We start from the raw sequence: 14,940 nt of genomic DNA on the forward strand, positions 1-14,940 counted from the left end.
TTCACGGAAATAAAATTCCATGGTTGTAATTCAAAGTGTAATTAATTTTGATCACTGACATGTTTTGAATTCAATTTTAAAATAAAACTATGGTACCAGTCATTGTTTGGGTGTCAGACTGGAAAATTACAGTTTTAAGACACCCCAGCCTTAAAATTAACAGCTGTGATCGAGGTTATTTTCAACAAGTTCCTTCACTTCCTACATCTTCATGGATCAGCCCAATATAATATTATTACCAGACTTAACTTCCAAATGATACAAGTCATGCATTTAAGAGGAGCCTTAACGTTGGCCTTTGTGTTTGTCCGATTTAAATGTATTTCTTGTCTCGTATCAAAGACTGAAGCACTGTTAAAAACTGGTGCTTCTACCTTATCACTCAGTTAAAATACACAGTGTCATGTACAGGCGTTAATAAAATCATGGCATCTAAATTTCTGATCAAAGAGAGAGCCAAATTCGTAAGTGCATGTTGCAATTACAGTGTCAGCATATATGCAGATCGGTAATGCATCACTTCAGATAAAGAAAAAAAATGATTTTTTTCCGTTTATACGTAAGTAATACTTTAATAGTTCAGTTGTAATTTCTGTTGTCAGTAAAGGCACCCCTAAGCAAAAGATGTCAACTTTTTTTCAAGAGACGTCTTCACTGTTTTCCACACTTGACTTTCCGAATTATACCTGTAGTTAACAGCTTTGGCAAGTAAGGTAATTTGTTGACCTCCATTGAATCTTAAATAGTGTTTTAAAACGGGCAAATAAGTAAAGCACTCGTAAAATAATAGTAAACAATTTATAGCTCAGCTTGCCAAACTTCCGAAACACACTCGAATTTAGGATTTTCATAGCAGAACTGTCACTGTTTTTTCACGCTAGATTAGAAACACTTCATTATGTTGATGTGTAGATATCTAGAACATCCAATATAAAATACTTATGAGGGCGCAGAAAGAAAAACATTTTCATCCGTGTTTTGACACTTCGCTTTTTGTCAAATTCAGATATGGCGGACACTCAATGATATGATCTCTTGACCGGCACGCGCTAGAGCCATCTATCGGTAGGTCCGGTAGTTGAGCATCCCTCATTTCGCTAGCTTTAGACGCCTGTTCCCCTTACCGTCAAAGAGATTATTTGAGTAGAAAATTTCAGTGTATGACAAACCAAACGCAATTGTTTCCACTTTCCAGCCTGTCTCAACTGCGCATGCGCAACTTCGCGATAGTTTCGATCGTTGTTGATGTAAGTTTGAGATAAATTCTTTAGAGGTGCTACTGAGATGCCTGTTGGTAGAGTGAGAACGAAACTTGAGAAATCAGGAGAAATTGTAGCGTATAGTGAAGCAGCTCGAAGGAACAATGCTGTTATAGTGGAATACTGCAGAACATCTATGGCCGCTTTGTCAGGCGGAACTGCTGGTCTGCTTGGATTCACAGGGTTATATGGTTTCGCATTTTATGTTTTCGCTTTGTTGGGACTTTCAGCGTTAATTCTACTAAAGGCGGGATCGCAGTGGAAGAAATACTTCATCAGTAGGACACACATCGTGACAAACGGGTTCTTTGGTGGATTGTGTACCTACGTGCTCTTTTGGACATTTTTGTATGGCATGGTCCACGTCTATTAGATGGTAAGCCTATGAGTTTATTGCTATCTGTTTTGCGTTCTGGTTTTTAAATGTAGAATCCAGACGAGGAATAGCGTAGTGCACAGTATGTTGTGTGAATCTAAGTTTACTCTCGTTGAGTACAATCATAATTAATGATACTTTTCTTGTCGGTTACGTACGTAATATCATGCCTATACCAACACGATTTGGTGAACAAGATTTATGTATTATGATACTCCAGTAATTTGAAATAGGAGTAGTGGTGGGTGGATAAGCAAAAACTGATTCAACCTAACCAAAAATGTATATAATGTCGGTAAGAACTTTAGGTAAGAAGTCAGTGTTACGTAACATAGGTAATTTCAATATGGTATATTCATCTTATTTATAAATTGTCGCTAACTGTGTTCACATGTACGTTAATGTGCAGCCTAGATTCATATGGGTCGAAATCGTAGTTTTGTATTATGACTTTACCTCGAGGTGCCCTATTTTGTCAGAGAGCGTATTTTCAGGCGCTAAAATGGTATAGTAGAGTACTACCCCTCATTAGACACTTTTCATTATTGCCGTATGAAATGTTAAGTCAGTGGTGTCCTCCCTTTACAGTGACAGACATCATTATCGAGATGCGGTTATTAGCAAGTGTTCTAATTGAAGTCCAGATCACCAGCTATTCCCAAACTATAAACAACTCTTAAAACATTTAACAATACTGGAATTGTCATTTTTTTTCTGTTCTTGTAAAGTGTATCGCACAGTAATGCAATCGTACTGCAGAGTGCCCATACAAAACACTAGTGTTTACTTCGGGCCTTCTTTTCCCACTGCTCCTCTCATAAAGTACAGAACGTTTTCTACACAGCAACACTTAAAAATCTCTTCATCATTCAGGGTTACAACAGATAACATGCAAAGCTTTGCGCAGATTGTCAGTCCATGTGAAATCAACAAATGATGTGGTTATTGACATCTCAGATTGAATTTTTTGGGTCTCTTATTTTTGAGATATTAATTTTTAATACTTCAAAAATGATGTGACTTTCGTTGTGTGAAACCTTAATATCACCATATATGAAAAACTATTTGACTTGTATTGTTTCAAATATTCAGTTCCTCATAAGCTTTAAAGGATATGGTAATTGACAATGCAGATTTTTTTAATTTTTGAAATTTGATCTTTTGAAAGGGAAAAAAAAAGTATGTTACTCATACATTATTCATTAATTTGTATGCCATGTTTCGTGATGGAACATATTAAGTGCAGCACCTTTTGCATAGTCTGTACGGCTTTGGACTTCATACTAAGATGTAATATTTCAAAAACTAATAAGGCTGTCAGTTACTATTTTTTATTTAGTGGGAATGTCATGTGGCTAGGGCCTCCCATTGGGTAGACTGTTCGCCTGGTGCAGGTCTTTCGATTTGACGCCACTTTGGCGACCTGCACGTCGATTGGGATGAAATGATAGATGATTAGGACAACACAACACCCAGTCCCTGAGCGGAGAAAATCTCCGACCCAGCTGGGGATCGAACCCGGGCCCTTAGGATTGACAGTCTGTCACGCTGACCACTCAGCTATCGGGCGCAGACTTTTATTTAGTGAAAAGTTGTTACATTATTGGGTCGACAGAAGCGTCCGATCCCACGCGTTGGCTTTGACCCGTGACGCAAGTGTTGTCGTGTGTGATGTCATGACGGCGCGGAGTTTGGTTTGAGTTTGGCTGTCTCCAGTTCTGTTTTATCTTATTTTATTTACTTTTCTGATCTGTTCGTTGTATCTCGTGAGATGTTTTTTTTTTTTAATTTAAAAACACTTATTACTTATTTTAATTATCTGTTTCCTCGAATTTCTGTTTTAGTTTATTATATTTATCTTTCTGATCTGTTCGTTCTATCCCGTTAGTTTTTTTTTAAAGACAAAAAACACTAATCAGCTATTGAAGCATCTTTATCTTCTGTGGGTTGCAGGGGTTACGACCCCTGGGGAGGTGGGTGGGTATTCATGCATGGCTGTCTTCACTTACATGTTGTAGCTACGCAAGGCGTCTAAATTTGTTTATATTTAGTTTGCCCCCCACCCAAAACACCCCATTTCCCTCGCTTGTCCCGTTAGTGTCATCAGGCTTCTTGTGGAAAGTGTGTGTGTTTGTTTTTGTTTCCGCCATATTTGTGACGTCATGGGCCAAAGCAGACGGGTGGGATCGGACGCTTCCGTATTTCCACATTATTAGAACTACACAGTTAAATATGAATTCGCATTTGGCTTTCCCATGTTAACTGTGAAGAAATTTTAATAATACAGCATAACGTGCTCAGAAAAGTCTATGAAGAATTTACTTAATCCTACCGTCATTTTAGAGTTACATTAATATTAATCAATATTATTAGTTAAAAATGATGTTGGTGCTATTTAACAATGTGTTATTAAAAGAGTGCCTCTGACCAGACTCAAAAATTATGTATTGCACCATATATATATATACCACTTCTATTATTGTTTTACATGCATAATAGCTGCTGGTTTAGTTTCATTCTGTATGAACATCTTCGGGTCACAAAGTGGCACAAATATACAAGTGCCATGATTTAAAATGCTTAATTTCCCAATAAAATGTTGAACTGCTCATCATGGAATATTACAAATACAGTGTTCCGCTCTGTGGGCTGCACTAGGTACTTGTTTTCAGACATGTGCCTTTCAACATTTTATTGGGTGATTAAGGATTTTAAATCTCTCTCTCTCTCTCACACACACACACACACACACACACACACACTCTGTTGTTTTATAAGTATGAGCTGCAACCGCTGTAAATTGAAAGTTGTTATAACAATGTTTAATACAATTTTAAAATGATAAAGCAATGTGCCCTTAATTAGTAGTCAGTAATTTTATTTAACAATAGTTTAATGAAGCAACTTGCAAATCAAGTGCAGTTGAGAAAAAGTAAAATGAAGTCTATAGGCTATCTGTATCTTCACTTTGGAATACCATCACGAAATTCGGCACATGCATTAACAAATAGTGTACAATTAACATTTTTTTTCCTGTTTCAGAACAAAAAAATTCCAGTCACAAAATTTAAATACATTTGGTTTGGGGAAATTTCCCATTTTAATGAGTTTGGTCAAGAGGGTCCATACTTTTAAAGCCCATAATAAACTGAACAAAATGGTATAAATTTCAAGTCTGTACTTTTGGAGTTATGGCCATTTTAAAGGTTCAGAACATGATAAAAATTGCAGTTTTGGGAATTTCAAAAATTAGTTACTCAGAAACGAACTGCCCAACAAATTTTAAACTTGGGATTTATCTTACTTTGGTAGATAGAATAAAATTACAAAATTCTAAAATATCAAGCTTCACATTTATATTTTATTGGTTATCACATGGAATGACCCCCTACTTCTAACTTGCTTTGTATGTATATTAAGTTAATTGCAGTAACTGAATTCTTAGGGACTACATCACCAACTCAAAACTGTCATATTTCAACCAACCTAGAACTATGTGATATGCTACATACAGATTACTGTATGACCACATTTCAGGTCTCATTTTCACGTTCATTGATTCACTCACAACCAGATTCTCATCCTTCGACATACTCTAGGCCTTGGACCATGCTACAGATCAGTCTGTCACAACTTCCATTTCCAAAAACTAATACTGATGTGAAAGAAATATCAGTTTCTGCCCTGTTTCGTTTATGATCTTTCGACACCGTGTGCTGTATTATCATGTTACGGGGCAAATCTGATACCAGATATTGGCTTCATCCCATAGCGTAATGGTGGTATGATATGTGATGACATGCACGCAAACAGAAAAGGAAAATAACACTAATTAAAATTTTATGCTTCTGTACTATTTTTTGGGATGAAGGTTGTGGTGACTGACTGACCCATATCAGAGCTAAAGGTATGATATAGCTTAGGTTGGAAGGTGGCATGTTGGTTATGAGTTGTCAAAGACAACATAACATAACATAATATTAAAATTTTAGTTGTGGTGACATGCTGCTCTGTAATGTTACCAGATTTTTAGGTTAGGTTGAAAAGTGGGTTTTGTTGTGAGTTTAAAGAGTAGTAATGAAGGCTTTAATCAGATTGTTTCCAGCTGTCATTGGTCTTATCTAAGAAACAATACAGTACACCCAAGTATTATAGTATTGTATGTGTGGAGATGGAGATTTTTTCTACCCCTCACATCTCATGCTCCTGCAGCAGTGCATGTGCTAGATGGTGATTGCATGTACAGTAGAGTCCCGTTAATCCGAACTAATTGGGACTAGAGCTTGTTTGGATTACCGATTTGTTCGGATTAGCTGGAATTACAGTGACGAGTTTCTAGAATGAAGTATACCAAGCAAATAAGAAGATACACCATGGTAACAAATGGGAACAAGTGTGGGAACAGTGGCTCACTCTCACTCCCTGCCCTTTTTGTTGTGCATTATTCAGACTTTTGTAGTGTCTGAGGTCAGTGCACTGTCAGTTGGCTCGCAAATCACTTGGTTATGTTAGTTATCGATCGTTGGCATGCGTAACAGTTGTATTGTATTCATTCAGGTGTAGTGGTGTACATATTTTCGTCATGAGTAAACAGAAACATAGAATCTTAACTCCTCAAAGAAAAACTGAATTCTTTGAAGCGGATAGACAATGGTGAGAATGCATCTAAACTGGCAACGAAACTCGGTGTTGGTAAAGCAACCATTTGTGATTGGAAGAAGAATCAAGTAAAGCTTGAACAGTCGTGTGCAACGTCTTAGGGAAAAACACTCTAAATTCGGCAGACTTTGAAACAGTCCCAGTACGATAAAGTGGATGAAGCTCTTTTCCTTTGGTTTACACAGGGAAGAGAAAGGGGAACTCCTTTGAGTGGAGCAGTGGTTCACGAGAAGGCTGTTTACCTGAAGAAGTTAATGAATGGTGATGAGTCTTTTTAGTGAGAGTACAGATTGGTTGGGCAGATTCAAAAAACATTATGGAATCCGTCGGCTAACAATTGTTGGAGAGAAGCTTCCTGCTGACCGTGATGCACCGAAGGAATACTTGCGTGAATCTGAAAAAATAAGAGGGGAAGTATTCTTCCCAACAAATTTATAATGGGGATGAGACTGGCCTTAAATTTAGGGCATTGCCAGCAAAAAGCCTGGCATCAAAAGCAGAACAACATGCTCCTGGTTTTAAAATGTGCAAAGATCGTGTTACTTTATTAGCGTGCAGCAACGCCACTGGTAATCGCAAGCTGCCTTTAATGCTGATCAGCAAATCTATGAGGCCCAGAGCTTTTAAAAACTGCAACATGAAGTCCCTGCCCGTATATTGTCGCAACCAGAAAAAAGCATTGATGGATGGTAAGCTGTTGAATGAATGATTTCATGGCCAGTTTGTTTCCTCTGTTTGAAGATTTTCTAGAGAAAAATAACTTGTCTCCCCTTGAAATCCTTTTGATTGATAACTCGCCATCTCACCCCAGCACTGTGGAATTGTGTGATGGAGAAATTGTGGCGAAGTTACACCACTTCTACAGCCGAAGGACCAGGGCGTACTGCAAACATTAAACCTGATTTACAGAAAACAATTTTTAAGAATGCTGATCCAAGATGATAGCATTCCTTTAGTGCACAGAATAATAAAGACCAATTTGAAGGATGTTATTTATTGGGCCGCTGACGCACGGCAGGATATTTCAGAAAATACTCTGAGAAAATCATGTAGAAAACTGTGGACATCTCTTGACTTTCTAGACAACCTAGTTGAAATTGAAGATGAAAATATACTGCAAGTGATACAGACAATCCCTGGACGTGAAGAAGCTAGTGAAGGAGACATAGATGAGTGGATAGTGGATGGGGCATGAGTGAAGCTGATTTAGTAGCTGCTGTGACTCAAGATCAGGAAGAAGTGGACTGCTGTGACGGAAGTGACAATGAGCTTGAAAGCGACAAAGGAGAGCTGGTGCCACACAGTGGCGCAGCAGAAGCCCTTGACCTCATGTTACGTTATTTGGAGAAACAGACCACTGCTACACCTGCTGATTTGATGTTTATGAGACAATGGCGCAACTATGTGCCATATAACAGACTGTCTTTATTAAGCCAAAAAACAATGACTGAGTTTTTGTCATATAAAAAGTAGGGATTAAAAGTCCGCTGTATTTTAGTAAGTCTGACAGCTTTTCTTTCATTGTTATGCATTGCTTGAACCTAATTTTTTTCTTGCCAATTTTTCTAGTACACATTTACTGTAATGTGTAAATTAAAATAGTGTGTATGTAAAGCAGTTTTCCGCACAGTTTTCCATACTTAGACTAACATTTTTCAGGTTAAGATTAACCGAATGTTCGGATTACTGGGGTTCGGATTATTGTGGCTCTGCTGTAGATGCTCTTGGCATTCGCCACTGAAACATTGAAAAACCAAGCTATGTCCTGTGAATCATACTGGGTCATGCTATGTCAATTCAACCAAATTGAGAAAAATGTTCCAGCTGATAGTCTCATATTTGGCTGAAATTTAGCACACCAATGCTACCAAGTGTGGAACACTCGTGTACAAAATATTAAGTTCCCCTGCCATTTAGTTCCAGAATTATGGCTTGTGAGAGATGGTGCTGTGATGCGGAAATTGCAACCCGCACCTGGCAATTTATCTTCAGACCCAACTTCTCCCCCTGCGGGTCCGGGGATTAGAATAGGCCCGAGGTATTCCTGCCTGTCGTAAGAGGTGACTAAAAGGAGTCCATCCCCCTCACGGGGGTAGTTAGCGCCTGCGTCCGGAGACGGACGGTTCCACGACCTATAATTGTGGTCTTTTTGGTTTTTCACTTCTCGTTTCTTCCTTCCTTTTGTTGGTTCCTTTCTTTGCTCTTCTCCACCTCACTGTCTTCCTTACTCTTTCCCTTGACTTCTCCTTGCCTTCTCATTGCCTTCTTCTCCTTGCCTTCTCATTGCCTTCTTCTCCTTGCCTTCTCTGGTCTCCGCCTCGGCGTTTGAGACAGTCTGTCCTCTTTCTCCCTCTCTCTCTTGTTTTTCCTCTTCTTCCTTCCTCCCTGTGCGTGCCTGAAGACCGACCCACGCGTTCGCACGCGTAGCCGGTGACGGGGTAACGTGTAATTCCCCGCCCTGGGTAGACATGTAAGGCACGCGCGTACCCCCTGGTAAAGGCCAGGCCCGGGGGGGGTGATTGCTTGAGCTGATATCTTCTGACCATGCCGATTGGTCCCTCCGTCTCAGGTGTGACCTGAGGTGTAAACATTCACCTAAGGCGGGAGTGCCCTCTGAGAGGGTCCCCACAAGGAAGGAGCACGCCATCGGAGACGCTGGCAATCATGGATTCCTCCGCAATGGATTCTACTCCATCTCTCTCGACTTCTGCCCAAAAACGGAAACGTGACCAGCCACCAGTGACAAAAGTACTACCGCCTGCCCCACAGTTCCTCGTCGTTTCTCGATCTGAGGATGGAAAGGATTTTTCCTCTGTCAACCCTTTCGTTATCCAGAAGGGCGTAGATGCCATAGCCGGATCTTCAAATCTTGTACCAGGTTGCGTAACGGTACCTTATTACTAGAAACTGAGAGCGCCTTTCAGGCACAAAAACTGCTTCGGGCCACACTCCTGTACACGTTCCCTGTCCGGGTGGAGGTCCACCGAACTTTGAATTTGTCTCGTGGTGTAGTCTATACTAGCTCCCTCCACGGATTGACTGACGAGGAGATTCAATCTTTCCCCGCTGAGCAGGGCGTGACGGCTGTCCATAGGGTCATGAAAAAGGTCAACAATGACCTTTTACCGACCCGGACACTTTTCTTGACCTTCGATAGTGTTAAGCTGCCATCGCGCATCAAGGCGGGCTACGAGGTTATTTCTGTTCGTCCCTATGTCCCGACACCTACGCGCTGCTACCAGTGTCAGCGTTTCAATCACACTCGACAGTCTTGTTCCAATGCGGCTAAATGTGTCACTTGTGGCAGGGATGCCCATGAGGGTGACTGTCCACCTCCGTCTCCTCGTTGTGTGAACTGTCAGGGTGACCATGCCGCATCCTCCCGCGACTGTCCTGTCTATAAGGAAGAACGCTGTATCCAAGAAATTCGGGTCAGAGAGAAAGTGTCCACCTCGGCTGCTCGCAAGCTATTGGCTAGTAGGAAGCCCACGCTGCTCCCAGCGGGGAAATACAGTACTGTCCTCGCCTCTCCTCGGACTACCCGGGAGGTGGCAACCCAGACATGTGATCTGACCTTCAGCACCACGGTCGTCCGTTCGGCCAGTGCTAAGATCACGCGGTCGACGTCTCCTCTTCCTCCCATCACCCCACAGACACCAGCCACTTCATCAGCTTCTGCTAAGACGAAGACCCCGAAGTCAGATGCACGGGCCTTCAAGAAGGAACCATCCCGTGCAGACTTCCTACGTACCTCGACCTCCCAGCCTTCGACCGGTACTTCCACCAAACGTCCTTCCAAGAAGGCTCATAGGAAGCACAGTTCTCCTTCTCCGCCACGGCGCATTTCTTCTCCTGCGCCACCCAGCTGTTGCCGCCCCAGGCCGTCATCCGTTTCGCCTGGCCGCACCGCCGAACATCTGGCCGTTCACCGGCGGAGGAAGCTCCCCCTCCCGGCCATCCTCCCAAGATGGCCGATGAACCTATAGACCCAATGGACGATGACTGTCCGCCTACTGATAGCGGCGGCAGTGCTCGCTCGAAGCCAGGCCCTCGGCGGCCTTCGAGGTGACCCCTTCTTTCATCTTCCTTTTCTTACGATGGCACTTATTCACTGGAATATTTGCAGCATTCGCTCCAACCGAGAGGACTTGAAGTTGCTGCTCCGCTTGCACCGTCCGCTCGTCGTAGCCCTCCAGGAAACGAAGCTACGCCCATGCGATCAAATTGCCTTGGCACACTACACCTCTGTGCGTTTTGACCTACCCCCTGTGGTAGGTATCCCAGCTCATGGAGGGGTTATGTTGCTGGTCCGGGATGATATTTACTACGATCCCATCACGTTGCACACCGGCCTGCAGGCAGTTGCCATCCGCATTACTCTCCCCACTTTTACATTTTCCGTTTGTACCGTTTACACTCAATCGTCATCTGCCGTTACCAGGGCAGACATGATGCAACTTATTGCTCAGCTACCTGCACCATTTTTTTTAACTGGAGACTTCAATGCCCACCATCCCCTTTGGGGCTCTTCAGCATCCTGCCCGAGGGGCTCCCTGTTAGCAGACCTTTTCAACCAGCTCAATCTTGTCTGCCTCAATACTGGCGCCCCTACTTTTCTTTCGGACACATCTCACACCTATTCCCATTTAGACCTCTCTATATGTACTCCCCAACTTGCACGCCGGTTTGAGTGGTATGCACTTGCTGATACATATTCGAGCGACCACTTCCCGTGTGTTATCCATCTCCTGCAGCATACCCCCTCTCCGTGCTCCTCTAGTTGGACCATATCCAAGGCCGAATGGGGGCTCTTCTCTTCCAGGGCGACCTTTCAGGATCAAACCTTCACAAGCTGCGATCGTCAGGTCGCACACCTCACGGAAGTCATTCTCGCTGCTGCTGAATATTCCATCCCTCACCCTACTTCTTCTCCACATCGCGTACCGGTCCCCTGGTGGACCGCAGCGTGTAGAGGCGCTTTACGTGCTCGTCGACGTGCTTTACGCACTTTTAAATGCCACCCTACAGTGGCGAATTGTATCAATTATAAACGATTACGTGCTCGGTGTCGTCGTATTATTAAAGAAAGCAAGAAAGCCAGCTGGGCTGCTTTCACAAGCACCTTCAACAGTTTTACTCCTTCTTCTGGTGTCTGGGGTAGCCTGCGCCGGCTATCTGGCACTAAGGTCCACTCACCAGTTTCTGGCTTGACGGTCGCGATTGACGTCCTTGTGGCCCCTGAGGATGTCTCAAATGCCTTCGGCCGCTTTTTCGCAGAGGTTTCGAGCTCCGCTCATTACCACCCTGCCTTCCTCCCCCGCAAACAGGCAGAGGAGGCTAGGCCACATAACTTCCGCTCCTCGAATCATGAAAGTTATAATGCCCCATTCACCATGCGGGAACTCGAAAACGCACTTGGCCGATCATGGTCCTCCGCTCCAGGGCCTGATGCTATTCATATTCAGATGCTGAAGAACCTTTCTCCTGCGGGTAAAGGTTTTCTTCTTCATACTTATAATCGCATCTGGATTGAGGGACTTGTTCCCGCATGCTGGCGCGAGTCTATTGTTGTCCCGATTCCTAAGCCGGGGAAGGACAAGCACTTGCCTTCCAGTTATCGACCTATCTCGCTTACCAGCTGTGTCTGTAAAGTGATGGAGCGATGGTTAACTCTCGATTGGTTTGGCTGCTCGAGTCTCGACGCCTACTTACCAATGTACAATGTGGATTTCGTAGGCGCCGCTCTGCTGTTGCCCATCTGGTTACCTTGTCGACCTTCATTATGAATAACTTCTTGCGGAAGCGCCCGACTGCGGCTGTGTTCTTTGATTTGGAAAAGGCTTACGACACCTGTTGGAGGGCGGGCATTCTCCGCACCATGTATACATGGGGCCTTCGCGGTCGCCTCCCTCTTTTTATTCGTTCCTTTTTAATGGATCGACAGTTCAGGGTACGTGTGGGTTCTGTCCTGTCAGAGACCTTTCGCCAGGAGAATGGGGTGCCACAGGGCTCAGTTTTGAGCGTCGCTCTCTTCGCCATCGTGATCAATCCAATAATGGATTGCCTCCCAGCTGATGTATCAGGCTCCCTTTTCGTGGCCGATTTTACCATCTATTGCAGCGCGCAGTGTACACGTGTCCTGGAGCGCTGTCTTCAGCGTTCTCTTGACCGTCTTTACTCCTGGAGTGTCGCCAATGGCTTCCGTTTTTCTGCCGAGAAGACGGTCTGTATTAACTTCTGGCGCTACAAAGAGTTTCTCCCACCGTCCTTACGACTCGGTCCCGTTGCTCTCCCAATCGTGGAGACAACCAAATTTTTAGGTCTTACATTTGACAGGAAACTTAGCTGGTCTCCACATGTGTCATATTTGGCCGCCCGTTGTACCTGTTCTTTAAATGTCCTCCGTGTTCTCAGTGGTATGTCGTGGGTAGCGGATCGAACCGTCCTACTTCGTCTATATCGGTCGATCGTCCGCTCCAAGCTGGATTATGGGAGCTTCGTATACTCCTCTGCACGGCCATCCATCTTACGCCGCCTCAACTCCATACAACATCGGGGTTTACGACTTGCGATCGGAGCATTTTATACTAGTCCTGTAGAGTCTTCATGCTGATGCTGGCGAATTGCCACTCACCTACCGGCGCGATATACTGCTTTGTCGGTATGCCCGTCGGCTACTGTCAATGCCCGATCACCCGTCTTATCGTTCCTTTTTTGACGACTCTCTCGACCGTCAATACGGGTTGTATGTCTCTGCCCTGCTACCCCCTGGAGTTCGCTTTCGTCGCCTCCTTCAACACCTTAATTTTTCACTCCCTGCAACCTTTCGAGTGGGCGAGAGCCACACGCCACCTTGGATCCAGGCTCAGGTCCGTGTTCACCTTGACCTCAGCTCGCTCCCAAAAGAGGTTACCACCGGTTCGGTCTACCACTCCCATTTTGTGGAACTTCGTTCGAAGTTCATCAATATGACTTTCGTTTATACAGATGGCTGTAAGACCAATGACGGGGTCGGGTGTTCTTTTATTGTCGGGGCACAAAGTTTCAAATACCGGCTCCATGGCCATTGTTCGGTCTTCACAGCTGAGCTCTTTGCCCTCTACCAGGCTGTTCTTTACATCTGCCGCCACCGACATTCTGCTTATGTCATCTGCTCCGATTCCCTGAGCGCCATCCAGAGCCTCAGTGATCCGTATCCGGTTCACCCTTTCGTGCACCGGATCCAACGCTCTCTTCGGCAGCTGGTGGACGTCGGTTCTCCGGTTAGCTTTATGTGGGTCCCTGGCCATGTCGGTATCCCTGGGAACGAAGCTGCAGATGCCGCGGCCAAGGCTGCGGTCCTCCAGCCTCGGACAGCTTCTTGTTGTGTCCCTTCGTCAGATTTTAGCAGGGTTATTTGTCGGCGCATTTTCTCGCTGTGGCATGCCGATTGGGCTGCCCTTACAGACAACAAGCTTCGGGCCTTGAAACCTCTTCCCGTGGCTTGGACGTCCTCCTCACGCCCTTCTCGGCGGGAGGAGGTAGTTTTGGCCCGGTTAAGAATTGGACACTGCCGGTTCAGCCATCGCCATCTGCTGACGGCTGCGCCGGCCCCGTTCTGCCCATGTGGGCAATTGCTGACGGTCCGCCACATTTTAATGTCCTGTCCGGATTGTAACGCTCTGCGTCTCGATCTTAACCTGCCATGTACTTTAGATGCCGTTTTAGCGGATGACCCACGAACAGCTGCTCGTGTTCTTCGTTTTATCAATTTGACAAACCTCACTAAGGACATTTGATGATGCTGTTTTTTAATCCTATGCCTGTCAGTCTGTCTTTTATCATGTTTTCCCTTTTAGTTGTTGTTTTAAACTTGTGCCTCGCGGTGCATTCTTAACGTAGTCAGGGCGCTAATGACCATTGAAGTTGTGCGCCCTAAAACCACAAAAAAAAAAAAAAAAAAAAAAAAAAGGAAACTAGCAACAATTACAGGTTACTCATGTTTTTAAGATTCTAGTTCAGACTGGTCAGTACTGTTGTGGAAAGTCAGTATGAAAGCAGAAGAATATACTAGTGGCGCTTTTGTTCAAACAAGTTGCAGTATTGGTAGAGCGCAAGCATCTGAATGTCATAAAACAACATATGGAACAAAGTGTGGCATTCGCTTTGTACTGTATGATCTGGATGAATCGGACAAAGACTTGTTGCTATGGAGATCCGGGATACACCATGTGGGCACAAGAAGTACAGTTCCAGGAAACTTTAGTGTTTATCATCATATGAAAGTGTTTCTGGATAAGTATTCTTTCCTACAAAGAAGTTGTTTTGACCTATTTCGGATTCATAAGAAGACAGTGAAGTGTAACCTCAGAGAAATTGATATAAAATCAGTATTGAAAGTGAATCAGTGCATGGGACTTAACATGAAACCAGGACAAAAGTTATGTTCCAGATGTGTTACACTGCTAAAAAATGAAGAATATTCTGATAATTTACATGACAGTGACGAAGAGCATCAGCCACCTACAACCACAGCCGATGAGCAATTAAATACTTCAGTGATTGGTCTTGGTTTGTCTCCCATGAAGACACACAGAGTTGGGGAAAAGACAGGCACAGCTATGGTAGAAGAAAACTACAAGAAGCTCAAATGGAATTAAAACAAAA

General features: G+C 43.9%; 1 protein-coding gene across 2 annotated transcripts in view; it reads left to right on the forward strand.

Moving 5' to 3' along the window:
* Positions 1-1,126: 1,126 nt before the first annotated feature.
* Positions 1,127-14,940, forward strand: part of LOC126176018 (RNA-binding protein 34) — a 110,775-nt gene continuing 96,961 nt past the window's right edge. The window contains exon 1 of one of the 2 annotated variants that reach the window (XM_049923140.1): positions 1,127-1,247. The gene's annotated coding sequence lies outside the window, so the exon portion shown is untranslated. Of the gene's footprint in view, positions 1,248-1,499; positions 1,636-14,940 lie in introns of those variants that run through there. The other variant, XM_049923141.1, reaches the window with a different exon arrangement.

The sequence above is a fragment of the Schistocerca cancellata genome, chromosome 3 (genome assembly GCF_023864275.1).
Source record: "Schistocerca cancellata isolate TAMUIC-IGC-003103 chromosome 3, iqSchCanc2.1, whole genome shotgun sequence".
Lineage (NCBI taxonomy): Eukaryota > Metazoa > Arthropoda > Insecta > Orthoptera > Acrididae > Schistocerca > Schistocerca cancellata.